This window comes from Panthera tigris, chromosome A3 (assembly GCF_018350195.1).
Source record: "Panthera tigris isolate Pti1 chromosome A3, P.tigris_Pti1_mat1.1, whole genome shotgun sequence".
NCBI classification, from domain to species: Eukaryota; Metazoa; Chordata; class Mammalia; order Carnivora; family Felidae; genus Panthera; species Panthera tigris.
The window spans coordinates 65760772-65774154 of NC_056662.1; positions in this window are offsets into that span (position 1 = coordinate 65760772).

Below are 13383 nucleotides of genomic sequence, written 5' to 3' on the forward strand. Positions count from 1 at the left end.
ATAATAGGATCAAGTTAAAGAGCAGCCCAGATCCGTTAAAAATTGGGTTGGTCGACTTTGGGAAAGTACATTTCTCAGGTATCAGCTGGGATCTTGACTTCCACAACTCACATTTCACATTCGTGTCTTGCATAACTTCCTTCCATAAATGACCTACTGGCCAGACTCAGGTTCTTCTATGAAGATTTTTGTTAATGTTACACCTCAGAATAGATGATAAGTATTATAAGTCTTCATATTGTTGAAATAATAATATGACTGCCATAAGTTGAATAAATGTTGGGGCACCTGGATGGCTCAGTTGGTTAAGTGTCCTAACTTGGTTTCAGCTCAGGTCATGATCTCAGGATTCATAAGATTGAGCCCCACATCAGCCTCTGTGCTGAGAGCATGAAGCCTGCTTAGGATTCTCTCTTTCCTCTCTCTGTCCCTCCCTACCCTCAAAGTAAATATATATATTTTTTAATTGAATAAAAGTTTTAAGTGAGAAGGAAAATCCCAAAACAAAACATGAGCATAAACTATTTTTTAGAGGAGACTGGGTGGCTCAGTCCATTGAGTGTCTGACTAAGGCTCAGGTCATGATCTCATAGTCCGTGAGTTCGAGCCCCATATAAGGCTCTCTGCTGTCAGCACAGAGCCTTCTTCAGATCCTCTGTCTTCCTCTCTCTCTGCCCCTGCCCCACTTGCATTCTCTTTCTCAAAAATAAAACATTTAAAAAATAATTTAAATAAAAATATTTTAAAATATTTTTTTAAATAAGGCATAAAAAGAGGCGCCTGGGTGGCTCAGTCAGTTGAACATCTGATTTTGGCTCAGGTCCCGATCTCACGGTCTGTGAGTTTGAGCCCTGCGTCAGGCTGTGCTGACAGCTCAGAGCCTGGAGCCTGCTTCGGATTCTGTGTCTCCCTCTCTCTCTGCCCCTCCCCCGCTCCCGGTCTGTCTCTCTCTCTCTCTGTCAAAAATAAATAAACATTAAAAAAAAATAAGGCATAAAAACAAACTATAAGATGACAGAATTAAGGCCAAACAGCTTTTATCAAAGTAAATGTAAAAATGATGAAATAATGTATTTCTTAAATCTCAGATTGTATTTAAAATATGCGTAGTAGAAATAGCTTAAATACCAATAGAATACCTTTATGTACATTCATTCATAGAATATGAATGTGAAATGAAAAAGTGATGTGAAGAATTATACATGTCCATAAGCTTGTGTGCACATACCAAAAACATCTGAGAGCAATTAGTACTGTTTTCTCTGTGGAGTGGCACAGAAGGTTGAGAAAAGAGAGACTTAACCCTTTTACCCTAATGGCAACTACCTACCACATTTTAGTTTCTACTTCCCTTACATGGGGGAACAAGAGACTTCTAGTTATATATCCTAGAAATATATATATTTACATGCACATATAAGTATATGTTCTGAGAATTTTAAGAAGAAAAAGCATATGTTCTCCATTTGACTTCATTTTTCATGTTTCTCGTGTTCGGTTTACCATTTTCTATCTCTTGTTATATTTTTTTTTCCTGGCCAATTCGAGAATACATTGCAGACATACCTTTTCACCTTTAATGTTACATATGCACTTCATAAGAACAAACATACTAAGTACAGTTATCAAATTCAGGAATTTAACATTGATAGGATGCTTTCATTTAATCTACAGCCCCTATCTCACTTTCAGTTGCTCCACTGATATTTTTTTTGCAGCTTCAGAATCTAGTTCAGGATCATATGTTAGATTATCATGATTCTGTCATTTGGAACAGTTCAGTAGCTTTTGTCTTTGGTACTACAAGTGTCAATACACTGATGAATACAGGACAGTTAAAGTATAGATTATCCTTCAGTTTGGATTTTTTTTGATGTTTCCTTGTGTTAAATGTGGGTTATGCAGTGTGAGCTGAAATACTATGAGTGATGTGTCCTCCCAGTGTCACATCCAGACTCACAAAATATCCCTTTGCCCATATTGGTGTCCATTTTGGTCACTTGGGTAAGATGTCACCCATTTTCTCCACTGTATAGTTACTATTTTTCCTTTTGCACTTAGTTGATAATTTGTGAGGAGAAATTTTTTTTTCAAGTTTATTTATTTATTTTGAGCAGGGGGAGGGGCAGAGAGAAAGGGAGAGAGAGAATCCCAAGCACGCTCTGCCTTACTGGGGTTCAGTCTCATGAACCGTGAGATCATGACCTGAGCTGAAATCGAGAGTCAGATGTTTAACCGACTGAGCCATGCAGGCACCCCAAGAAACTTTTGAGACCATGTTGATATTCTATTTCTCATCATACCTGCCTCTTGTAGATATAGCATCCTTTGATGATTCTTATCCGAAAACATTTTTTACTGTGATGTGTATAAAACTGTGATTTTTCTATTTTTTTTAAGAGAGTGAATGGGGGAGAGTGGCAGAGGGGGAGAGAGAGAATTTTACACTGAGTGTGGAGCCTGATGTGGGGTCATGACCTGAGCCAGAACCAAGAGTTGGATACTCAACTGACTGAGCCACCCAGGCGCCCCCAAAACTGATTTTTCTAACTACATCATTCTTTCTGTATTAACTAATCATTCTACACTAAAGAAAAGATTTCCCTTTATCAGTATAGATATTTGTATAGAATAAATGCTTTTTTTCTGACCATTGGAGTGTTAGTAACAGATATGATGCCTTTTTACCACAAATACTTAAGTGTGTATTTTCTAAGAATGAGGATATTTTCTTACATAACCATATCATAATGATCAAAACCAGAAAATTAACATTAATACTGTTACCTAATATTTTTCCGTATTTCACTAGTTGTTCCAGTAATGGCCTTTGTTAAAACAAAAAAACTAGTTCAGGGTCCAAATCAGGATAACATTTTATATTTAGTTGCCATGTTTCTAGTCTCCTTTAATCTAGAACAATTCTTGAATTTGTCTTTCAGAAACCTCAAGGTCATGAAACAAGTCAGTTATTTTACAAAACCTCCCTTAATCTGAGTATTTCTGATGTTTTTTCACAAGTAGATTGAGCTTCTGCATTGTTGGCAAGAATATCATAGAAGTGATGCTACATCCTTTTCAGTATATTTTATGGTGTCATTTGTCCCTTACAAGGAGTTAATTTGAATGACTTGTTTTAGGTGGTCTCTGTTAGATTTCTTCACTGTAAAGTTCCTATTTTTTCTATTACGTTAAGCATTTTTGTTGGGAGATACTTTGAGAATGTAAATATTCTGTTTCTCAGCAAGCTTACACTAATTTTAGAATCCCGTGTTGTTTTTTGGCTGAATTAATTGTTACCCTGAGAGTTGCCAAATGGCTTTCCAATTCTATCATTCTTTTTACATTCATTAGTTGGTATTCTGCTGTAAGGAAAAGCTTTCTCTTTTTCCAGCTTAGGAGGAATTCATGGATTGCTATTTTATTCAGGTCTGTTGCTCTCACTTGTTTTGATGTCAAGAGGTCTCAGATTTGGCCAGTGGGAGACCTTTCAAGGTAGTTCCTGGGTCTTTTAGACATGTTCTCATCATTTTTTGAAGAATTCCTTACTTTCTAGCACAAGATGTTTCAAGTTTACTTTATATTTTTCCTACCCAGCCCTGGAATCAGCCACTTCTCCAAAGATCCCTAGTTTCTTTTAGTGGAGAATGGTGTTTGAATACTAAGATACCTGCTGGGTTGCCATTGCGCCTCGGCCCCTTCAACAGAAAAAGCTAAGAAATACAAATATTAGAAACCACAAGTTTTACTGATACCTCCAATTCCAGTTCAGCCCTACAGGGTTCTTTTTTGTCTTTCTTCAGTCTGTATTTGTATATTCTTCCACAGTGAGAACCCTGGCTTCCAACATCATCCATAGAGTCATTCATTTGCAGAGCTTTGAATTTTTTTTATATTGGTCATATATTTTATAAATAAAATAATTTTTTAGCAAGCCCACAGAAAATTTACACATGTGAATGTCATTCATGAGTCTGGTATTACAGAAGAAAAAAAGGTTGGAAACTTACGTGCATACGCTACCTCCCAGATAAATTTGGCAAATAAGCAAATAGTACTAAATAACTTTTTCAGTTCAGCTGAAGTTTATTGAGCCTCTACTTTGTTCTCTCTGTTTGTCTGTAGGCAGAATGCTGTTATTGGTTCCAAAATGTTTTCTCATTAGGAAGAACATGGTAACCCATCGAATTAATGTGAAATTGTGAGGTGTGACAATAGGAACAAGGAAAATCTTGAAAGAGTAGCAACTAAAGAGAGGGGATGGTTCAAAAGCAACAACTCTAACCAATTAGGAAGTAGACTAGGTGGTACTAGGGGAATGGAAGTGAAGGGAAAGATTTGAAAACCTGATAAAGGAAGATTTTTCAAGACTTGTTAACTGTATGGGGGAATGAGGAGGTGAGTCACAAAGGGTCTCATTTTAGATGTGGTAATAGTAGGTCTCTCCACCAGATGGCAATAGTGTTCTTGGTTTTTAATTTTTTAAAATCTTTTTTGCTAAAAGATTGGCAGTTTTAGCAATTTAAAGATCAAACAGATGGATTTGAGTTTCCAACAACATTGTGAAGAATTAATACAGTATGGCACCAGCACAAAGACAAACAGAGAGACCAGGAATAGATGAATCCATATGTGTAAAAGGTGGCATTATAAATCAGTGGGGAAATTCTTCAGTAAATTCAACCTGGATCCCTATACTCAAGTCAAATCCAAAAAGAGTACACTTATCATGACGAACACTGAGTAATGTACAGCATTGTTAAATCACTGTATTGTACACCTAAAACTAATATAACACTGTATGTTAACTCTACTTGAATTAAAATAAAAAACTTAAAAAAAAAAAAAAGTCAAATCTAGGAAGTCCTGAGCTGCCTGTTTCCAACATCAGAAAACAGTTTTCTAATTCTTGTCCAGTTTTCTAGTTGTTTAGACCAGGAAGGTAAATCTGGTTCCCACTAATCATGGTTGTAAGTGAAAGTCAGATGTTGTTTTTTAGAGTTTTCTTCCTGCAGAGTTTCTTTTTCCTTTTTCCAGTTGCTTTTATCTGTTCATTTAGATTTCTGTCTTCCTTGTTAGAAGTTTTCCTGAGTTGTCTGGTCATTTTTGTTTTCTGCTCACTCTTAATAGAGTAGGAGACTTTTTGGAAACATTGCTTGTGTTGGTGGGCAAGTTGACTCTGAATTCCATGTAAGGTACAGTTTATCAACAGTGACACCACTGACATATTGTACTGGATAATTTTTTGTTGTGGGAGGCTTTATTGTGAATTGTAGGATCCTTAGCAACATCCCTGGCCTCCACCCACTAGATGCCATAGCACCCCCGCCACAAGGTTTGTGACAATCAAAAATGTTTCCAGACATTGCCATATGTCTCTAGTTGAGAATCACTAATGTAAGGTGACCTATCTGGGCTGTTTGTGAGGGGACTCTTAAAGCTAGTATCTTTAGATATTTCCTCTTGAGATGGTCATATTCTCCACAGAATTGTCCTTCAGTTTCCCTTGCCTGAAGGATAGAGTGGAAGGAAAGAGCTGAGAGCCGTCAATATACACGCATTCACTTACTCTCCTGTTTTAAATACTCTCCACCCACCCTCAGCTGTGCCTGGTGTTCCTTCATTTAGAAACCATCTGTTTTCCCATCTCTGGAACCTAAACCACTAGACTTTGGCCAGATCGTGGGAGGGGCAATCAGCCAGTGTTATGGAGTAGGGGGCTGGGAGATCCAAGAACTGTACTGATGCTCAGCTTTCATTCAACTAGTCTTCCTTAGTTCAACATCCCAATTCACTCCACTTTCAGAGGTGCCATTCATCCTTGAGTCTTGAGTATTCTGGAGTGCATATTGAAATTTGTTTTTATCTTTACTTACTGTCAGTTTACAGTGTGGTCTTTCAAGTCTGCCAAATCCATTACCATTTGTCCACTTTGTACCCTCTCAAATTTAGTTCCTTTGGTGTCTTCTTTCACTCTTTATTCCTGGGATTTATGCCACCACCAAAATACCTTTAATGTAGTTTTATGTGGGGAGGTTCAAAACGATAAAATTCAGATGTGTGTTTCATTATGTCATCCTTATCCAAAAGCTTCAATTTCATACACTTTTGATAGTTTCATCATGTTTCTCATGGTCACCAGACATTAACTATTACTTTGGAATGTGGGCTGTCAGGTAGAGGAGGACAGATACAGCCTTCATTTCCTTCCCACCCCTTCTCTTTAACATAATTAGATTTTGATACATGGAGGAGATATTCTAATTTATAGGAGAAGTGGTGGGGACAAAAATAAGCAAAGACAAAGAAGTGGGAATGAAGAGTGAGATTAATGGAGGATGTGGGAGGTGAACCTGGCTGAAATTGACATTCACGTTGAAGAGTCATGGGAGACATGAATCTAATAAATAGATAAGGTGGGACCAGATTATGAAACCTATGGTACTGATTTGAAGAGATCAGACTGTATCCAGGAGGCAATAGGGAAGGGTTATAGACTTTTAGTCTAAGTGATTGATGAAAGTAGGTTTGTAAAAATTACTCTAACAGCTCTGACAACAGATGGCTAAGAATAGGGAATGAACAGAGGCAAAGGAGCTTTCTAGGAGACTGGCTGAAATCCAGATAGGAGTGGTAAGGTACTAGGCCATAGTGGAGGGATGGGAACAGAAAGGATAGATTGAAAAGTCATTGATCAGGAGAATTTGATTGGATTTGTTACTGGCAGCTGGTATAGAAATTAAGTAGATCACAGATCTTATATTCATGGATGGCAGATCTAAAATGCATTAAATACAGTTTTGGTTGTGGCAAGAAACGTACCTCCTACAGCACCATGTGATTTAGTTACTGAGAAAAGACCTGATGAACACAACTCAAGAAAAGGGTAAGAGAGGCTATTATAAGTCCACAAAGTGGTCTCACTAGAATATAAGGATTCCTAATGAACGGTCAGTCTTCATAGATCACAGAACTGAAAAGAAACTGAAACCCTTTCTCTGTTTTACTTCTGCTTTTTCAGTTAACACGTCCTATACAAGGCCCACATGGGGCCCTTCCAACCCCTGAGGCCCATATAACCTTTCTGGTTACATCTCTGCCACCAACTGCACCTTCCCTCTAGTCTCAGTTCAAACGCATGAAAGAGAATTAGGGCACGACTCAAGGCACAAGTTGTACATACCCAAGTGGCCAACTGTGACAGAGGCTAGGTAGGGGACAGAGTCGTTACACAGTGATGTTCAGTGATGTTCTGTAGTTGTTCAGGATCAAGGGTCAGCAAACTATGGCCCACAGGCCAGTCACCTGTTTTTGTATAGAAAGTTTTATTGGAACAGCATAGCCATTCATGAACAGATTGTCTGGGGTCACTTTTGTGTACAATGGCAGAGTGGCAAAGCCTAAAATATTTACTGCCTGGCCCTTTAAGAAAAAGTCTGCTGAGCCCTGTTCTAGATAGTTCTAGAAATGACTGGCATTTTTTTTAAAAAAAACCTTGGGTCAATGTAAAAGATTAGTGGCTGCAAAGTAGTCCTAGCATGTTTTCCCAGGCCATTTTTATTGTTTCGTAATTCCATAATCACTTTATGAACTACATTTCAGGCCAGAAGTCACTCATACATCTCTAAAGATTATTTTATTGACATGAGCAAAAGCACCTATTATTGTATGTTTATGAGCTAAACAAGTAATTTGATCTAGATCATTGTTTACGGTTTAATGGATATGTCTTTAGTCCGTTCTGGTTATTTACCCAAGGATTATATTTTCTTGCTACATTCACTCAAAAATAATACTCTGTAATTATTTCCTGTGTGCTCTGGAATGTTGAGGACTTTCTCCAAATGAGTCTTTTCATTTGTTTCCATAACATGGAATTGGCCTTTAGGTGACATGGTTGAGGTTCCTCAAACAGGATATTAACTTTCACTCTTCACAGCTGGAGAAACATAATCCTATTTCATGAGTTAGTGGGCCAAAGAGCCTCCTACCTTCTCACACTATCCTCCTTTAGTAAAATAAATGTTAACCTGGGATCTTTGTGGATTGCTTGAACAAACCTGTGTTCTCAAGGAGCTCGCTCCATACTGAACATACTTAGCTAAGGCAGCCCACTTGGAACAAACGAGCCTTAGCCAAGCAGTCAGTGATAAAAATACATTGCCGCAAAAGCTCTGATTTATCACTCCGGTGCCTCCTACATGGTTTGCCAACAAACTCTTCTTTGCCTGCAATACAGGCTCTTTAAAGTCAGCTGCCACTCTCTCTCCAAGAGGAGAGGGGGAGAGAGTTTGTTGCTTTCACATTGTGAAGGATCCTCCACCTCCGTGTTCCTCCCCTAGGCTCCTGATTCAAACAGCGCAAGTTGAGAAACAGAGAAATACAATCTCCCTGCCGAATCATGCAGCAGTTAGCTCTTTCGAATGAGCAACATGTGTGTTCATAATGATCAAATTTGAAATGTATAGCCATCACTGCTTCTGGAAATTTGGGGCTGTTTCTGGGCCAGATCAGCCTCCAACCAAGTAAGTGGCAGCTAGCCTGTGGCCAGTCCTGTCAGAGCTTGCCCTGTCCCCAGAGCCCTGGGGACTCCTCCCACCTTATCCCTTCCTGCCCAACTCAGAAGCCTTCTCGGACACCTCAGCAGGAGACCACTCTTTCACATGTCTTCCCAAGGGCAACTCCCTCCCCCATCTAAACTGTAAAATCCTTAAGTCCAAAGAAGCTTATTCAACAGGAGACTTAGATACACTTGCCAAGACCAAAATAGGACTACCTGTTCCCCAATATGCTGCCCAGAATAGGAAGTCAATGGTTTTGAGTGGATGAGGGGACTTCAGATCTGCTTGGAGCAGGAACACCAAGTTAGAGGCAGGAAGGTTCTAGAGAGACTGTAAGTGAGAGAGCCTCAGGGTGTGCAGCTACTGCCCCTTTCTTCCCATCACCTCTCCCGACACCCCAGTCTGGCCAAAAGGCCTCCATGTTCCACTGTGGAGCTCATCGTTCACCCCATCCTTGAGAAGATCCTTTTATTCTCAGTGTCGTGTCTAAAAGTTGCTTAGCTCTGGATACCACCCTGCAGAAAATGTGAAGAGCCTATAGGAAAACTGCTCTGGTACTGGAAGTTTTATTTTAACTATTCTATCAAAGTTCACTTTTTGCTCGGTGTCTGGTTTCATTTGGGGCTGACTTACTCTCTTGCAGGCCCTGGACCCATGAAAGCCATATTAATGTGGCAGCATAATATCAGTGGATCCCTGTCCCCCATATTTACTCTCCTCCTTCCTTCCCCTCATTCAGGCCACTGGCCTAGTTCAAGCTTCTTATCGCAGAGCAGGGACGTGATAGCAAGAGGCAGAGAAAGAAGAGTGTCTTCCTGGATTTTGGTTCCAGAAGCTGCTTAGGAGAAAGAAGAAAGACCTAGCAGCATAGACAAAATATTTGGAAGAAAAGCTAAGGAGATTAGAAATGAGTTCCCTGAGCCTGGGGGATGAAGTAAATTCCTGGGCAAATACCAAGAGCCGAGAGATGTGGCTGGATCCTGTGCAGCTACTCCGCGGGCTCACCTCCGGGAGATGGCGCAATCACAGACGGCTTTATGGGGTCTGGGAATAGAGAAGGTATGTTCAGATTCAAATCAAATAATCTGACTAGTGTGAAGGCTGTATGGCAACACCAAGAAAAATTTTTTTCTTAAAGTTAAGCATGAAACTACTTTCAGTGTCAGTTGATTAAGAAACTACATAACAAAAGGCAAAGATATATTTACTAATGTAAGTTAATTTATTAATTATAATATTTATGCATATTTGAGATGGTAATCCATGTGGACGGGCAGATTTTTCATTCATCTACAGACAAAACATGCACATGGGTGTGCAGATCCCTTGAGGTAATTCCTCGGCTCCCAGGGGTCTGCAGTCCCCAGGTTGGGACCTGCTGAACCAATACATTTGAAATTGGTCTTATCTGGAAAACCCAATATGTATGATGGCAGTGCCTTGTAGAAATACCTCTTTCAGTATTCCAGTCTGTGGGCTCTGGCAGAAATAATAGTTTGCTGCAAAACAGATCACTCTTCTTTATTTGCAAAGTCTTCACACCAGCTGAATCACAGCTTGCTTTTCACTTCTCGTAACACCTTGCAACATCGCAAAATATTTGCCGGCATTTTGAAGGGGCGGCTGCAGAATTAGTAAACTGAAAGGGGGCCTGCCTTTCCTCCCACCCTGTCAGCACCTTCTGTTCCAGCAGACCGAAAGGCAGCTGGAGAACTCTGATTGCTTCTCCAGATTAGGACAGCTCTTGGCACCCTAGCCCGGAGCAAGAATGGAAGCAAAGCAAACATTAGGGAGTTTTGCAGGTGCCAGTACATAATATTGTCACTTTACAGAACTGAATTTATAAAATGACTCCATGAAGGTGAATTGCTATGGTAACCAGCCTGCTCAACTTTTATTATATCTGCAAGTAAAGACGGCATGGGACATTTCTATTTGGGAGTATATAATCTGAGTTTAATGAATAACTACCCATGCCCTGACTCCTAGTTAACTAGGCTCATATAATGCGAAGCCAGGAAGGAATCTTGGCAATGACCTGGTTCCACCTCCCAGGTTTAGAGATGGGGAAGCGGGACCCAGAGAAGTGACACTACACAGCTAACATATATCAGACCAGAGCCCATGTTTTCTCATGTAGTTGTCTAGTGCCCTTTTCTTTATACCAGGCTGCCTTTCTGAATGGACTCACCCAACTTCCACAAGTGAATAAGAGAAATGGGACCACAGTTAGACACAGGGTATCATCACTTCTTATTGAGATGTGAATCAAGTATTGTCAATATGCTAGTGTCTCCATTAGAGTTATCACGGATTCCACATTCTATCAGCTTTCATTTACCCCAAATGATAGGTGGAAGGACAGTGGGGAGGCAGGGACAGGGGGTGACCTGATGAGACTCGAGCCAGTATTATGGTTCCATCATATACCATACACAGGTTAGCCATCTGCAAAGAATTAGAATGTACCAATATTACACTGAACATAAGGCAAACTTCCTTTAGTGATGTGATTCAAAAAATACCCTTTAGGAATTTTCAAGGCCTAGTTTCCTGAACAATTCTCATTGCACAAATACATGCAAAGGTGCTTTGGATAAGAACTTTCTTTCCAGTCAGTAAATCACCAGGCCACAGAAAATTGAGCTATTAGGAATCTCCATAGGTTCTTGTAGAGAGGAATGGCAGAAGTTTAAGAATATTTAGTACCATTATTTTAAAAGCAAATCAAAGTCCAAAATTAAAACTAAACAGTGAAATTAAAGAGTGCTTTAGAGTGTTACTTCATTTTGTTTTATTTTTTAAAAATGTCTTATTTATTTTTGAGACATAGAGAGACAGAACATGAGCAGGGAGGGGAAGAGAAGGAGACACGGAATCCGAAGCAGGCTCCAGGTTCTGAGCTGTCAGCACAGAGCCCGACACAGGGCTCAAACTCACAAACCATGAGATCATGACCTGAGCCGAAGTCGGATACCCGACTGACTGAGCCATCCAGGCACCCCAAAGTATTACTTCATTTTAAAGGGACAGGTAAATACAGATACTTACTCCCCCAATCTGGAGACCTCACTGAAATGCAGATTCTAGTTCATGAGGTCTGAAGCCAGACCAGAGATTCTGTGTTTCTTTTTTTTAATTATTTTTTATTATTAAAAAAAAAATGTTTATTTACTTTTGAGAGAGACAGAGACAGAATGCAAGTGGGTTAGGGGCAGAGAGAGAGGGAGACACAGATCTGAAGCAGGATCCAGGCTCTGAGCTGTCAGCACAGAGCCCAAAGCAGGGCTCAAACTTACAAGCTATGAGATTATGACCTGAGCTGAAGTCAGCCATTCGACCAACTGAGCCACCCAGGCGCCCCTGGAGATTCTGTATTTCTAACAAACTCTCAAGTAGTGTGAAACTTGCTGGTTCTTGGTGCACACCTTTGGTAGAAACAGACCAGTTTACTTGCCGCCTATCTCTTGAAATGCATTTGCTGTGAAACAAAGCCCTGGCTTTCACATCTGTGATGTGAAGGGATCTCCTCCATTCAGAAAGCAAATCCCCTAATAATGTTCCTTATGCTCTTTTGATTTAAAATGTGATGCAGCTGTTGCTAAATTAAGATGAGGAATCATTTGGAGAGAAGTTATTTTCTGGAGACATATAAGAAGCTGCACAGATTACAAACACCAAGAGTAAAACTCTTGTGCAGTGTGTAGGGTGACCAACCATCCTGGTTTGCCCCAGTCACAGGAATCCTGGCCTCTGAATGCCTAGTGTTCTTATTGTATGTATCTCCATGATGCCCTTGCGTATGGCAGTGTATTCTGTCCTGTATGTGCACGTCTTGTATCCCTAACCAGACTGTAAGCCTGGGTTTGCTCAGTCCTGTGTGTGCAACACAGATGCTGAATGAAGAACTATTGATGACTGGTTGATAAATTGAAGATTATTTCTTCCTTAGAATGCTGTACCTAACCCATCAATGAGCTTAAGACTTAAACGTCTGGTCTAAGAAACAGTGAGTTTATTCTGCCTGTCATGTAAGCTGACCTTTTAGAAACCAAAGGCTATGTGGAGAGTCTGATTGGATATGTGATAAAACAGCAAGCAGCTGTGAGGAAAAAAGGGGGGTTGGACACCTATCACAGTGGGAAGCCTGTTCACTGGTTGTATTAGACCACTGGAGGGGGAAGCAGTGGGGTATACTGGAAAGAATACAGGCTTGGAGGCCAAACACACCCTGGCTCAGAGCCTTATTCTGTCACCCATAGGTTATGTATCTTTAGAAAAGTTTCTTAAAATTCATTGGGAATTTATCTCTTCGTCAATAAGATGGGATGCCCTCTCCTGTGGTTGTTGTCAGAACTGTAGAAAATGTATTGTAAATTGCCGACTATGATGCTCAATAAAAGACAGACGTTACACTCTGGCATAATCACTTCCAATTCAAATTGGAAATTGAGTCAGCCATCCATACTCGGCGGCGTGAGAAAGCCTGCTGGATAGTTTACACGCGGGGTAATAGCGCCATCTGGTGGCGTATTTCTGCCTAGGCCGCCTTACAGAATTCGGTCTCCCCCTGTATTACCTTTGATGGTCATTCCCTTCAACGAGCATTTATTGAACGAACGGCCACTGTGTGCCAGGCACTGATTTGGCTGCTGAATGTGCAACAGTGAGCAAGACAGACATGGTCTCTTCCTTTAGGGAGTTTGTGGTCAGATGGGGAAGACTGAAATTAAATTTTGAATTAAGATTGTGAAAAGCAGTATGAAGAAAGAATACAGGATCCTGTGAGTTTGTAATATGACTTCCCTATGGAACTGCCATT